This window comes from Bos mutus, chromosome 8 (assembly GCF_027580195.1).
Source record: "Bos mutus isolate GX-2022 chromosome 8, NWIPB_WYAK_1.1, whole genome shotgun sequence".
In the NCBI taxonomy this organism is placed as follows: Eukaryota; Metazoa; Chordata; class Mammalia; order Artiodactyla; family Bovidae; genus Bos; species Bos mutus.
The window spans coordinates 46,764,556-46,780,147 of record NC_091624.1 but is presented as its reverse complement, the minus strand read 5'-3'; the positions used below and the strand labels follow the sequence as shown (position 1 = coordinate 46,780,147).

General features: G+C 40.1%; 1 protein-coding gene and 1 pseudogene across 4 annotated transcripts in view; one reads left to right on the top strand and one right to left on the bottom strand.

The window, feature by feature from the left end:
* TGFBR1 (transforming growth factor beta receptor 1) overlaps positions 1–15,592 on the bottom strand; it is a 75,242-nt gene that overhangs the window by 47,351 nt on the left and 12,299 nt on the right. The window lies entirely within an intron of this gene.
* Positions 10,602–11,167, top strand: LOC102282834 (NADH dehydrogenase [ubiquinone] 1 alpha subcomplex subunit 2 pseudogene; annotated as a pseudogene).

The following is a 15,592-nucleotide window of genomic DNA, read 5'->3' as shown; positions in this document are numbered from 1 at the left end:
CCCAAAAGATCTACTGTTTCATTGACTATGCCAAAGCCTTTGATTGTGTGGATCACAACAAAGTGTGGAATATTCTTAATGAGATGGGAATACCAGACCACATTACCACCTGCCTACTGAGAAACCTGTATGCAGGACATGCAGCAGCAGAACTGGGCATGGAACAACAGACTGGTTTAAAATTGGGAAAGGAGTACGTCAAGACTGTACATTGTCACCCTGCTTATTTAACTTATATGCAAAGTACACCATGTGAAATGCCAGACCAGATGAATCATAAGCTGGAATCAAGACTGCCGGGAGAACCATCAACAACCTCAAATATGCAGATGATACCACTTTAATGGCAGAAAGTGATGAAGAACTAAAGAGCCTCTTGATAAAGGTGAAAGAGGAGACTAAAAAGCTGACTTAAAACTCAACATTCAAAAAATGAAGATCCTGGCACCTGGTCCTATCACTTCATGGCAAATAGATGGGGAAAATGTGAAAACAGTATCAGGTTTCATTGTCTTGGGCTCCAAAATCAATGCAGATGGTGACTGCAGCCACAAAATTAAAAGACACTTGCTCCTTGGAAGAATAGCTACAACAAACCTAGACAGTGTATTAAAAAGCAGAGACATCACTTTGCTGAAAGAGGTCCATATAGTCAAAGCTATGGTTTTCCCAGCAGGCATGAATGGATGTGAGGGATGCACCACAAAGAAGACTGAGTGCCAAAGAACTGATGCTTTCCAACTCTGGTGCTGGAGAAGACTCTTGAGAGAGTCTCTTGGACAGCAAGATCAAACCAGTAAATCCTAAAGGAAATCAACCCTGAATATTCATTGGAAGGGCTGATGCTGAAGCTTAAGGTCCAATACTTTGGCCACCTGATGCAAAGAGCTGACTGGAAAAGACCCTGATGCTGGGAAAGATTGAGGGCAGGAGGAGAAGGGGATGACAGAGAAGGAGATGGTTAGATGGCATCACTGACTCAATGGACATGAGTCTGAGCAAACTCCAGGGGACAGTGAAAGACAGGGAAGCCTGGAGTGCTGCAATATGGGCGGTCACAAAGAGTCGGACATGACTTAGCAACTGAACAACAGCAACGAAGATGAATGATAACCATTCTGGATGATGAGTAACCACTCCTGGTGGCTCAGCAGTAAAGAATCCTCCTGCAGGAGACACAGGAGATGCAGGTTCAATCCCTGGGTTGGGAAGATCCCCTGGAGGAAATGGCAACCCACTCCAGTATTCTTGCCTGGAAAATCCCATGGACAGAGGAGCCTGGTGGGCTACAGTCCTTAGAGTTGCAAAGAGTCCAGACACAAATGAGCGACTGAACACATATACACACATATCTAAACAAGCACTGTCAGTCAGTTGGCTTTTACTGCTGCTGCTTCAGCTGGGTTAAGATCTCTTTCAGGTCAGATTTCCTCATGAAACACTACAAGCGAGAGGTTTTTGTAATTGAAATGGTAACTGTAACTGAAAGAGTGAAAAGAACAGGGAACCTGAACCATCAGAGCAGATGAGGATACAGGCATGGTATATTTACTGTATTTTTAAAAGCCAATACCATATACACACTACAAGAATTACATGGGTCCTATCTTTGTAGTACAGTCCACAAGAGCTCATTAGCAGTAACTGCGGTTGTAATGACATTTTTCCATTCTCACTTCCAGCATTGTTTGAGAGAGCCATTTAAAGATTCAATAATGTTAACCTCGCCTGCGAGTGATTGTGACAGTTGACATCTCATTAAAACTGGCATTTGAGGAATGCATGCTGGCAAGTGTTTGATGAGGTATGAGGTCTGATAAACCTGGACTTACAAAGCCATGAAGAAATTAATACATAACCACCTTGCACGTTACCTCTGAGAACTGGCACTTGCAAGCTTTTAGTATCACTGAACTTAAAATATATAGATACAGATTTAAAATGGAATCAGACCCAAGGCTATTTTTTCTACTGTGAAACCTAAATATCATCTGTCACACTGAATAATTGTATTAATTTGAATTTTGTTGGTTTTGTAGCTCTCTTTAATTTGCAGACTTGGTTTACAGTTGTCAATGAGCCAAGAACAAAGATTTTATATCTACTTTCATGTCTATACAACTTTCAACACTATGAAAAATACATTTGTATTTTTCTCTTAAAAGTATTGCAAATTTGAGACAGTCTGTGCTAAAAGGGGGCTTCTCTTATATTAAGAGTTTTTCAATAAGAAGAAAATGTCTCTAGACAATGTTCAGTCGCTAAGTTGCCTCTGACTCCTTGCAACCCCAGTAAATTATCATCATGAACAGGAATAAATATGTGTGGTTCTTCTGTATACTGGTATCTGTATGTAAGTAACTCCAACCTTTCAGTAATACAGCTTCTTGCTGACTTTTCTACTTGACAGCAAAGGAAAGAACTAAACTCCTTGCTGAGTGCCTTTCTGCTACCTTGGCCCTTTGCTTCTGTGCCCCAATCTCCATTAGTAGCCACAGCTGCCTCAATCATAAGATGCATATTTTCCCACACTTTTAACATTGTGGAAATGTACACACCGTGTCACAATCAAGGTCAGAAAAAAACCCACAAAACTCCAGTCTCTAGAAAAAAAGGTAAGACATGATAGAGCTGTTACAACCTATGCCTGTGCAAACTTGGCTATGTATGGAAGGTATTACTCAGTTAATCATCACTTTATCTGCACTGGTAGCTCTCCTGCAACTAAAATTTAACTTAAGCTTGATCCCTATTAAGATGTCTTCAGAGATTTCTCTGTGATTCAGCACTGCAATGAAGTTACTGTGTTCACAGAAAACTGTCAGCCCCATGCCAGGAATACAATTACTAGGAGAATTTTTCAAATATTGCAGAATAAATCATACAATTATCGAGTCTGAAGATGTTGGTGAGATGTGAAGGACTGTTAGAAACCAAACATCTAGCTCTCAAGGGAAGAGCAAGAGTAAAAAGAGCAGAACACATGGGGTTATCATTCTGATTATATTCCAGTATCGGAGAAATTCCAAGTTGAGATTCTGGTTCTTAGTTTCTTCTATAAAGGAAATTTCCATGATTGCTTCATTTCATTGTATCCAGAGGTCACACATCAAGGCACTATTACTTCTACCTAATACCAGGGCTATCAACAGTTGAGTCACAAGCCCTTACACCTGGCAATGAAGAGACTATGAATAGTATATGAAACAGGGCCTACTGATGACTTAAAATTAAAATTCCCATGAGCCCTACTACAGGCTTCCCTGGTGGCACTAGTGGTAAAGAACCCACCTGCACATTAGTGCAGAAGACAAGAGAGATGCAGATTCGATCCCTGGGTCAGGAAGATCCCTGAAGGAGGGTATGGTGACCCATCCATCATTCTTGCCTGGAGAATCCCATAGACAGAGGAGCCTGGAGGGCTACAGTCCATGGGGTCACAAAGAGTTGGATATGATTGAAGCAACTTAGCTCATAAGCCCTACTGCGGAAATAAAAATTAGTACCAGGAACTTTGTCTTCCCAGCCCTTACACTTCTTTTTAGGCATATCCTTCAATACTGTGTCCCTTAACCTCACACCAGTCAGATTAGCCATCATCAAAAAAATCTACAAACAATAAATGCTGGAGAGGATGTGGAGAAAACAGAACTATCTTGTACAGTTGGTGGGAATGTAAATTGATACAGCCACTATGGAGAACAGTATGGAGATTCCTTAAAAAACCAGGAATAAAACTACCATGTGTGAAAGTGTTAGGCGCTCAGTCATGTCTGACTCTTTGCATCCCCATGAACTGTAGCCTGCCAGGCTCCTCTGTCTACAGAATTCTCCAGGCAAAAATACTGGAGTGAGTAGCCATTCCCTTCTCAAGGGATCTTCCTGACCCAGGGATTAAACTAACCCAATAATCCCACTATAGGCATATCCCCTGAGAAAATCATAATTGAAAAGAGACACATGTACCCCAATGTTCACAGCAGCACTACTGACAAGAGCCAGGACACGAAAGCAACCTAGATGTCCACCAACAGATGAATGGATACAGATGTGGTATATACACAATGGAATATTACTCAGCCACAAGAAAGAACACATTTGAGTCAGTTCTAATAAGGTGGATGAATCTAGAGCCTGTTACACAGAGTGAAGTCAGAAAGAGAAAAATAAATATCATATATTAAACGCATATATATGGAATCTAGAAAAATGGTATTGATGAACCTATCTGCAGGCAAGGAATGGAGACGCAGGAAGAGACTGGACTTGTGGACACAGCATGGGCAGGAGCGAGTGGGACGAATGGAGAAAGTAGCACCAACATACATACATTACCATGCATAAAGCAGACAGCTGGTGAGAAGCTGCTGTGTAACTCAGGGAGCCCAGCCTGGGCTCTGTGACGACCTAGAGGGGTGCGATGGAGGCTCCAGAGGGATATAGATAATTATGGCTGATTTGTGTTTTGTTGTATGGCAGAAACCAACACAACCTTATAAAGCAATTTTCCTCCAGTTAAAAAATAAAAGAAAACATAAGAAAAAATACTCTTCTTTTTCAATACTTATCACCCTTTCATCTCCCATCCTCACCCATCAAGAACTAGGCTGAATCATCTTGTTGAAATTCACTAGTGATGCCCCTTTGGTTGAATTTGTTCTCTTCTAATTATTTTAGGACAGGAGACACACTGACAAGCCTGTGTGCCTCAGTCACATGACACTGCAAACTCAGTCCTTTGCTGCAGCCCACATCTGTCTCCACACTCCTCTCCTTGCACTTGTGCTCTAGACTCCAAACTGCCTGCCCGGGCATATTCTGCTTGGCTTACCTGTTAGTGCAAAGTCAACACATTCAAAACCAAACACAGCATTATTACTCCAAGAATAGTATCTGTGACAAAAAGTCCCCTGGAAGGATTCAGAGGTTTCTTCCTTGCTAAGAGAGAAGACAGATCAGCCACTAAAACGGAAAAAGGGGATGAAGACTTCTGACCAGATCCTGGATTCCAATCTTTTCATCACTCTGGTTTTTCTAGTAATGACCATTCTTTCCATTACCCCATTATATCACGATTACTTTTTACAGCACAGACTATTTCCAAATGTAACAAATACTCACCAACAGGTAGGTAAAGGAACACACACACAATGCCCTTTATTCAGTCTGCTTAGCTAGACTAAAAGCAGACCACACCATTGCTGGCAAAGGTGAAGGCAAAAGTTAAAAGTTAAATCCTTTCCGGTACTAACGTCAAGCCCTGTTAGCATCTAGTCTACCGGTCCACTTGAGCTTTGCAGAGTAGCCCACCTTCCTTTCTCTCCACACCCCTCTCAAAGGAGGCCTATCTTCTTTTCTGCCTCTTTCAAGTCTAGGGAACCACACAGGTTCTCTTCCTCTTAAAATATGCGGCATATCTCTATAAAACAAGGCTAAAATCCTGTCTGCAACTCCCTCCAGCCTACTGCTAAGGGCTTTGTTCCTCAAAAGACTCAGTAGTTCTTAACTCCATGCCTTTTGGTTGCCCTACAGCTGTAATGTCAACATGAGTGTTAAAAATAACAGCACCACACGTTGTGAGAGTAAGTTCTCCTTCAGTATGGATAACATTTCAGTCCCAAATGTTGGGCTTCAAAACAAAAATCTTACTTATCCAAACATTTCTTCAGATAAATACCATTTACTTCTGCCACCTTTAAAGCACTTAAGAAGCATCATTTATATAATTCAATACATGAATGCGGGTACTTTGAAATTCTCAATACTTGGTTTTCCACAATACTTGCATTTTCTAGTCTCCAAAGCTCCATGGAATTAGCTGATATAACGTTAACTAGTATCAGAGGAAACGTATGCTAAGAAAATGCTGCCTGAATGGCAAGATGAGATTTAATAGGGGCAATTAACTACCAAGGCCTTCGTTTAGGTTCAAAATAAACTGCACAAGTACAGGATAATTGCCTAGCAGATTTGGGGAATCTGTTTAAGAACAGATTTAGAGAGAGTCAACAGCACTTACTGTTAACTGTAGCCATGGTGATGGGGGAGACAGAGGGAGATTTTGGGCACAAAATCCCACAAATGTCCAATATAACAAGTAATCATAAGCGTTACTTGAATATCAATCTGCCATGTAAATGAGTCAGAGAATCAAAGAATTAATTCAACAAAGTTTGATCTGAAAGATACCACACATGTGAAGACAACCTCATTTTATAGATGTAGCAACTGAGTCAATTTCTCTTACTCCAATACTAAATCAAATCATGAGATCAGGATGTGGTAAATTTTGTTTCATAAAGAGTCACTTTATAACTGCAGCTCCTCCCTACAATGGACTTGGCTGCTCAAAAGGTTATGACTTCCCTGTCATTAGAGATATTTAAGCAGAGGCTTAATGACCAAGTCAGATTTTTTGAAGTAGGGATCCTCTGTACTAAACGAAAAGTTAGTCTAAAACTCTACCATCCTTTAAACAGTAAGATTCTATTACCTTACAAGTTATATCAAACATTAAGTATCTAGGTTTTCATTTCTTGACCTAGTTCAACTTAACATCTTCAGGGTACCAAGATCCTGGTACACAGGAGAGATCTAGTATGTGTTTCTTAAGTAAACATCCAAGCAGTATCTCCTTACTACATGGACGGTTGCTACTAGCAGTGTGTGCTTGATTGCTCAGTGATGACCAACTCTTTTGTGGCCCCATGGACTGCAGCCTGCCAGGCTCCTCTGTCCATGGGATTTTCCAGGCAAGAATACTGGAATAGGTTGCCATTTCCTCCTCCAGGGGATCTTCTGGACCCAAAGGGCCTCAATAAAATGGCCACACAAGCAAATTTTCTCTTACCACTTTCTACCTTACTACCGTCATTTTTTTTTAAGTCCTTTTCCCATTTCTCAGTGCTCTCCTTTCAACTGTCCAAAATTCCCATGTAGATATCTCTTAGGTCCATTTGATGTAACTACTCATTGCCCAGAATAACTTCTTTCATCATATAAATGGAGGACGAGCTGGCTCTGTCAAAATTACAGATGAAGATACCCTCCGGTTCACAAGGAATGTAGCCTATGGATAACTCATACATGTGTAAAGTGGCTTACATATACTTACCTAATAGGTAATGTCCTCATCAGTTCTACAAGACTATAATCTTCCCTATGCATCTATCAATAGAAGTGGTAAAATCATTATAAGATGGAAGATCATGCAGCCACACAAAGACTGACCCCAATGAGTATCAAGTAAAAATCCACAGTGCATAACACTGAATTTGATATAGTAACAACATTTGTGCTAAAAAAGGGAGAGAGGAAAATTCATACATATATTGGCTTGTAAATGTTACAAAGTATCTCCTTTCTTGTTGTTGCTCAGTCCCTAAGTTTTATTTGACTCTTTGCAACCCATGGACTGCAGCACACCAGGCTTCCCAGTCCTTCACTATCTCGCAGAGTTCGCTCAAAGTCATGTTCGAGTTAGTGATGCCACCTAATCACCTCATTGTCTGTCACCCCCTTCTTCTCCCTGGAAGTCTATAAAAGAAACAGGTAACGCTGCCTTCCAAAGAAGGGAACTGGGTACCCAGAAGACTGGAGCAGGAGGAGACTTCTCACTATAAACCTACTTTTTGAATTTTGAAAAATGAATGTATTGTATCTACTCAAAGTTACAAAAAAATGTTTAATGTGCCCCTCTGTACTCCATCCCCTTTCCCTGTTTTGTCTTCAAAACTCCAACTCAGGATATTTAACCCTGAGGAATACAGTCACTTCATGTCAATTTCAAGACTTCTTTCTTGAAAATAATTTGCAAAGATATAGCAAGAGCCTTTAAAAGTCTGCATCTTTTAACTCATTAATTCTACTTCCTAGAATTTAGTCTAAGGAAACAACAGATGATAGCAAAGATATAAGCACATCGATGTTTGTTACAGCATTTGCTGAAAACAATCTATATGAGTGACAACAGGGTTAGCGGAATACTGTATAGCCTTTAAGGCTGATAATTTATAGAAGTATGTTTAAGGACAGGGAAATAATCATCCTACTGAAGCTGTATACCATGTGATTATAATTTCATTCCTATCAAGCAATCTTATTTTTGTTTCACTTCAATGAGTTGAGGGGGGTATGTTAATATACAGAGCAGATGTGTGCACTCTACCTCACTCTAGCCCTTGGAAAAAAAGTGGACAAACTTGTATTTATGATGGTGAATGATTAAAAATAAATGAATTTATTTTCCTCAATCTAAACACACTTTTATAGTTTCTTACTGGATTTTATGTTGACTAGTGGGTATTACAAGAATACAGTAGTTAATTTCATGGAATTCAGAGACAAAAAAAAGCCTCATGTTCGAATCCTATCTCTGCCAGTTAGCCTCTAAGTTGCTTAACTTTTGGAGCCTGTTTCCTAAATGCATGACAATAGCAGTCTCAGAAAGTTTGAGGGTTAAATCAGGTAACAGAATATTTAGTATAGTGCCTAGCACATAATAAAATGCTCAAAAAATTCACTTATACACTCATTTTTTATCACTACAACGTGTCAGTTCCTGTTCTAGATGCTGGACAGAGAATCAGAACAAACCTTTTTATGGCTCTAGGAGGCAGCACTGACAATATAAACACGCGCACACACAACACTCAGCATTCATGGTAGCTATTTCTCACTCCATTCACAAATATCCATTCAGTTTTTCATCAATGTGCCTGCCTGAGCAAAGTTATTTAGTCCAAGAACTTCACTCCCACAGCATGTGAGAAGTAAGTACATGGAACCATGTTTGCAGTTCCAAGCCAAATTAACAAGTAAGTGTGTATACTCATTTACATATAATACCCCTAATGATAAAGAATCACAACTCATTAATCGTAAAACGTTCATACTGGGAAGGCAATTGATAATTACCTGATAGTAACCCTCTGGTGGCTGAGATAGTAAAGAATCTGCCTGCAATGCAGGAGACCTGGGTTCAATCCCTGGGTTGGGAAGACCCCAGGAGAAGGGAATGGCTACCCACTCCAATATTCTTGTCTGGAGAATTCCATGGACAAAGGAACCTGGTGGGCTACAATCCATGGGACTGCAAAGAATCAAATATGACTGAGTGACTGACACTTAACAGAGTGACAATAACTATTTTATAGATGAGGAAACAGGGGTGCCCTAAGAGTGATAGCAATATAATCTAGATTTATTCTAAAAACCACAAGAAGGAAAAAAAAGGGGGGTTATCAGATAATCTAAGGTGGTCCTCCCCCAAGTAGGACAAGACAAAGGATTCAACCCCTTCCACTTGGAAAGCAAGAGTAACTGTAGGAGACACTGTGAGTTGGTTGCATAGACACCAAGATATCATGATGAATGTCACTAAATGGAAGTGACAAGTCATTCTGGGCTAGGGGAATGAAGTATGCAACAACTGCGGTGAGAAGAGGTGGTAACCACCCACTGGCTGCCTCTGAAGTGAGGACAGAGGAGAGTTACACCTGGGCCAGCAAACAGCAAAAGACCTACTGGAGCCACAGTTGAATATGAGGCGAAGGTCTGTGCAGCTGGTAATTTCAGAAGCAGAGAGTAAGGCCTGAACACACTTTACCAGAACAGAAAATGGTGTCATCTGTGGAGGAGGAAAGAATGTGCCTCTAGGAGGACAGAGATGACGAGGATGAGACTCGTGCTCTCAAGGAGCTCTCACGGTAATGTGAAGAACACACACACAGCTGACAAATGGTGATGCAGACAAAGTGCTGAGGGAGCACAGAATAGGGAGACATCTCAAAGAAGACACCTGAACTGAGGCTTATGCAAGGCTAAAGAAGTAAAGGAGGTCATACATAAAGATACTGTACATAGACTCAGGAATAAGAGAGTTACAGGCAGTTTAGGAAAATGTAAATAGATCACATCAACAAAAAAATGGATGAAACAATACCTACTCAAAACAAAAAAGTCACTATACAAAATGTTGTCACCTTTTCTTAAACCAGCAACAAACAGAAAACAAACATTCTAAAATAAATCATTCACAAAGCACCCAAAGAAATCAAGTGTCTAGGAACAACATGTAAGACTTTCATAGTGAAAGCTTCAAAACATACATATAGCCAGTAAACACATGAAAAGATGCTCAACATCACTCATTATTAGAGAAATGCAAATCAAAACTATAATGAGGTATCCCCTCAGGTCAGAATGGCCATCACCAAAAAAATCTACAACCAATAAATGCTGAAGAGGATGTGGAAAAAAGGGAAATGTCTGGCACTGCTGGTAGGAATGTAAGTTGATACAGCCACTATGGAGAACAGTACAGAGATTCCTTAAGAAACTAGGAATAAAACTACCATATGACCCAGCAACCCTACTACTGGGCATATACTCTGAGAAAACCATAATTAAAAAGACACATGTACCTCAATGTTCACAGCAGCACAATTTACAATAGCCAGGATATGGAAGCAACCCAGATGTCCATCTACAAATGAATGTATAAGGAAGTTATGGTACATATGCAGTAGAATATTACTCAGCCATAAAAATGAACGAATGTGAATCAGTTGATAGAGCCTATTATACAGAGTGAAGCTGAGTCAGAAAAAAAAAAATTGGGATGATTGAGTACTAGCCGAGATGGCGGCGGCTGCAGCGATTCGTGGGGTCCGAGGCAAATTGGGTCTTCGTGAAATTCGTATCCATTTGTGCCAGCGCTGGCCTGGCAGCCATGGCGTCAGGGACTTCATTGAGAAACGCTATGTGGAGCTGAAGAAAGCGAATCCCGACCTGCCCATCCTAATCTGCGAGTGCTCGGATGTGCAGCCCAAGCTCTGGGCCCGCTACGCATTTGGCCAAGAGAAGAATGTCTCTCTGAACAACTTCAGTGCTGATCAGGTAACTAGAGCCCTGGAGAATGTGCTAAGTAGCAAAGCCTGAAGTCTCCACTGAGGATTAAAAACAACAGCCCCAGAGTCTGGGCTCTGCTGGACTGAGAACAATGTGGAGAAATGTATTTTGTTCTGTATAAAGATTGTGCTGAAAATGCTGTCTAAAAATGATCTGATTCGCATCCCACCAACTACCCGTTATTGTGCAACCGTCTGAGGGAAAGCAGTTGAATATAAAAATAAAACTTATTTTATTCTGTCCCATCAAAAAAAAAAAGAAAGAAAAAATTGTTGTATATTAATACATATGTATGGAATCTGGAAAAATGGTAATGCTGGACCTATTTCCTGGACTTGTGGACACAGCAGGTGAAGAAAAGTAGGACGAACTGAGTGAGTAGCACTGACACGTGAACACTACCTTGTGTAAAACCGAGAGCGAGTGAGAAGCTGCATACAGGCACAGAGAGCTCAGCGCAGTATCCCGAAAACCTAGACGGGTGGGATGCAGCGGGGAAGGGAGGCTCAGGAGGGAGGGGATATATGCACACTAACAGCTGAGTCACACTGTTGTACAGAAGAAATCAGCACAACATTGTAAACCAATTATCCTCCAGTTAAATTTTTAAGATTACTTGATAGAAATTAGGAAAAACATAAAACAAAAATTTATGTATAAATGGAGGAACATGTCAGTCTTCTCACTGGACAGTTCAACACTGTAAAATGTTAATATTCTTCAAAGTGATCTGTACATTTGACAAAATCAAATCAAAATGCTACAGTTTGGGGTGTGTGTATGTGTATGAACTGATAAGTTGATTCTAAAACTTATATGGAAAAACATCCCAAGAATGGCCAAAACAATCTTGAAAAACAATGCTTTTGGAAGACCTGCACTACTAGATATCCAGACCCATTATAACAGTACAATACTAAGACAATACAGTATTGGCACAATGGCAACCAGAACGATGAAATAGAATAGAGATTCCGGAAACAAACTCTCACATATAACTCTCACATACAACTACTTAATTTATAGTGAAGGTAACGACATAATGCACTAGGAAAAGGCAGGCATGACCAACAAATAGTGCTGGGTCAACTGGAGATACATATTTTTTCGATGGAAAAAAAAAAAAATCTCATACCAAAATCAACTCCCAACAGACTGCATCTCAATGCGAAAGGTAAAATAAGAAGCCCTTTAGATGAAAACACACAGAAAAACATTTTCAAGACATTGAATCCAGAAATATAATCAAATAGGATTCAAAAAGCACTCACCTTAAAGAAAAAAACCTGAAGCTGGACTCCATTAAAATACATTACAGCTCAACAAAAAGATCCCATACCCTCTGCCATGTTTCTATATTGCCTCTTTTTCTTCTGAAAGTGAGTTAGTTGCTCAGTTGTGTCAGACTCTTTGCAACCCTATGGACTGTAGCCCACCAGGATCCTCGGTCTATGGAATTCTCCAGGCAAGAATAACGGAGTGTGTTGCCATTCCCTTCTCCAGGGATCTTCCCGACCCAGGGATTGAACCTGGGTCTCCTGCATTGCAGGCAGATTCTTTACCACCTGAATCACCAGGAAAGCCATCAGGGAAGCCCAAATAAAAAATTTTCTTTTTTAGAGTTCTCAAATATTTATCTATTTTAATAACGTGTCTACAAAAACTAATTTGGAGTTTTATGTATCAAATCTGTTTTTCTTAATTTTTTTTCTAAATCCTTATTTTGTTTGTATTTACTTAGTCTCCAGATTGATTTTCAATCTTTTCACTTTCAAATTTTCCTTTGGGGATTCCTTTACTGACACTCCCACTAGGTTTGATAAACTCTTGTTCATTTCTAAATGGTTTGTAATTTACAACTCCAACAGATACATGATTGATTTGGGGTTTTTTTTTAGAGGGGTTGTTAATTTTTAATTTGAGTTTTCTTTGTAGATTTCCATATTATCAAATCATCAATTTCCTGGAAAACTGCAGAATTATTTTTACAAGATTATTAATGATTATGAAATTGGAATAATTATGTTATTAGTTATTCAAATACTGTTTTCTTAATCTACAAACAGTGAATTAATGTCTTTTTGCATTTTTAACAGTTCTGCTCTTATGTACTTGGACAATATTTTATTAGCTCATAAAGATTCATGACATTTGAAAGATGGTACCTCTATCAAAATAAAATCTTTTTTCTTCCCTTTAATGCTTTTGTTCAGTTCAGTCGCTCAGTCGTGTCTGACTCTTTGCAACCTCATGGACTGCAGCACACCAGAGTTCCCTGTCCATCACCAACCCCCAGAGCTTGCTCAAACTCCTGTCCATCAAGTTGGTGATGCCATCCAACCATCTCATCCTCTGTCATCCCCTTCTGCTGCTGCCTTCAATCCTTTTGAGCATTAGGGTCTTCTCCAGTGAGTCAGTTCTTTGCATCAGGTGGCCAAAGTATTGAAGTTTCAGCTTCAAAATCAGTCCTTCCAATGAATATTCAGGACTGATTTCCTTTAGGATGGACTGGTTGGATCTCCTTGCAGTCCAAGGGACTTTCAGGAATCTTCTCCAACACCACAGTTCAAAAGCATCAATTCTTCAGTGCTCAGCTTTCTTTATAGTCCAACTCTCACATCCATACATGACTACTAGAAAAACCATAGCTTTGACTAGATGGACCTTTGTCAGCAAAGTAATGTCTCTGCTTTTTAATATGCTGTCTAGGTTGGTCATAGCGCTTCTTCCAAGGAGCAAGCATCTTTTAATTTCATGGCTGCAGTCATCATCTGCAGTGATTTTGGAGCCCCAAAAAATAAAGTCTCTCACTGTTTCCCCATCTATTTGCCATGAAGTGATGGGACTGGATGCCGTGATCTTAGTTTTCTGAATGTTGCGCTTTAAGCCAACTTTTTCACTCTCCTCTTTCACTTTCATCAAGAGGCTCTTTAGTTCTTCACTTTCTGCCATAAGGGTGGTGTCATCTGCATATCTTTTGTAGCTTAAATTTTGTCAGGTACTAATCTTACCATATCTACTTTTTTTTTTTTTTTGCACCAGATTTGCCTTTTTCTATTTCATTATTTCAACCTTTGATGTCATTTTAAGTGTCTCCTGGAAAGGTATGCTAGATTTGCAGACCTCTGTGTTTGTATAATTCTAATCTAATAATCTGTTTTCTTGAATTCAAACCTTTGTATTTACTAAACATTCATGAACTTACAACTGCCATATGTTTATCATTAACTTTGATTTTATTTTGATCAAAGTTGTATATGTATAAAGCTTAAGGTTGTCAAATAGTTCTACAAGACTGTTATCCACCTTCCCCCTCCCCCAGACAAAAGGTAACAATTCCCCAACACTCAACCCTTTCTATTTCCTGCTCCACAGAGATAATCACATTTTTTTTTTCTACTCTTAATTCAGTCTCTTGGTATTTAGTTTTATGTCATTCCCACCCCTTTGCAAAACAAAGGAAAAAACAACAGAATTTAGCCAAAAGAGGGATGATAAATACTTTAGAAATCTGAGACTTGGTGAACCACAATTTAATGTTCTTGTCTTCTCTTGTCTGAAATGTTCATCTCTCCTGTCAAATAAAATATCAAAGAAAGCAGTTCAATTCTAATTAGAGTCTCCTGGAGAAGGCAATGGCAAACCACTTCAGTACTCTTGCCTGGAAAATTCCATGGACAGAGGAGCCTGGTAGGCTGCAGTCCATAGGGTCGTGAAGAGTCCGACACGACTTCACTTTCACTTTTCACTTTCATGCATTGGAGAAGGAAATGGCAACCCACTCCAGTGTTCTTGCTTGGAGAATCCCAGGGACGGCGGAGCCTGGTGGGCTGTCTGTGGGGTCTCACAGAGTCGTACACGACTGAAGCGACTTACCAGCAGCAGCAAAGAAATATAGCTGGACCAAACCAAGCACAGACAGAAAAGTCCAGCCAAAATGGAGAGGCGTTTATTACGTGTATATTGTCATAATGTTTCTACCCTTCGGAATCTGTGGGCTTCAAGCAGCTAGCGCTGACTTCTTTTAGAGGAGTACTTACTCTTTTAAGACTAAATTATGTGTATTTAAAAACTGGAGCTTTGGGGATGCGCTGTATTCAACCCAATAGTGTTTTCACACCTCAAAATTTAGAGTCCCAAGACTCAGCATTAGGAATACAGGTTTCAAATTGCTAGAAGCATTTTGGTTACTGAAGGACTCTAGTAGGGATTGGTTATTAAAAGGTAAGAGTCTGTTAAGGCTTGATGTTGCTTATCCTTTGGAGAATAGAAGACACAGCACAGAACTATGTTCTACAGAAGTATGCAGCATACAAAACGGTGGCAGAGTTATGATGCCTACACGCCAGTCAATAGTGCCTAGGCCCTAGCAGTGGTTTAAAATGGTTCATATTTAAGTATTCCCACTTGCTCCATGGGAATTTGGGATTCCCTGGTGGCTCAGACGGTAAAGCATCTGCCTGCAATGTGGGGGACCTGGGTTCAATCCCTGGGTCAGGAAGATCCCCTGGAGAAGGAAATGGCAGCCCACTCCAGTATTGCTGCCTGGAAAATCCCATGGACGGAGGAGCCTGGTAGGCTACAGTCAATGGGGTCGCACAGAGTCAGACACGACTCAGCGACTTCACTCACTCTATTTGCTCCATGAAAATTTTTTTCCTAGTTCCAGGATCTCGAAGCT